We start from the raw sequence: 327 nt of genomic DNA on the forward strand, positions 1-327 counted from the left end.
TGTAGCTGATGTTAGATGGATCTTAGCTGAAAGCAGAGAATACCAGAAGAATGTCTATCTGTGTTTCATTGATTATGCAAAGGTGTTTGACTATGTGGATCACAACAAGCTGTGGCTGACTCTGAGAAGAATGGGAATTCCAGAACACCTGATTGTGCTAATGTGAAACCTTTATTTGGACCAAGAGGCAGTCGTCAGAACAAAGCAAGGAAACACTGCATGGTTCAAAATTGGGAAGGGTGTATGCCAGGGATGTGTCTTGTCTCCATACCTTTTCAACCTGTATGAAGAACAGATATCTGGGAGGCTGTATGAGGAGAAATGTGG

This window comes from Elephantulus edwardii, unplaced genomic scaffold (assembly GCF_000299155.1).
Source record: "Elephantulus edwardii isolate Elephantulus edwardi_28Jun2011 unplaced genomic scaffold, EleEdw1.0 scaffold00090, whole genome shotgun sequence".
In the NCBI taxonomy this organism is placed as follows: domain Eukaryota; kingdom Metazoa; phylum Chordata; class Mammalia; order Macroscelidea; family Macroscelididae; genus Elephantulus; species Elephantulus edwardii.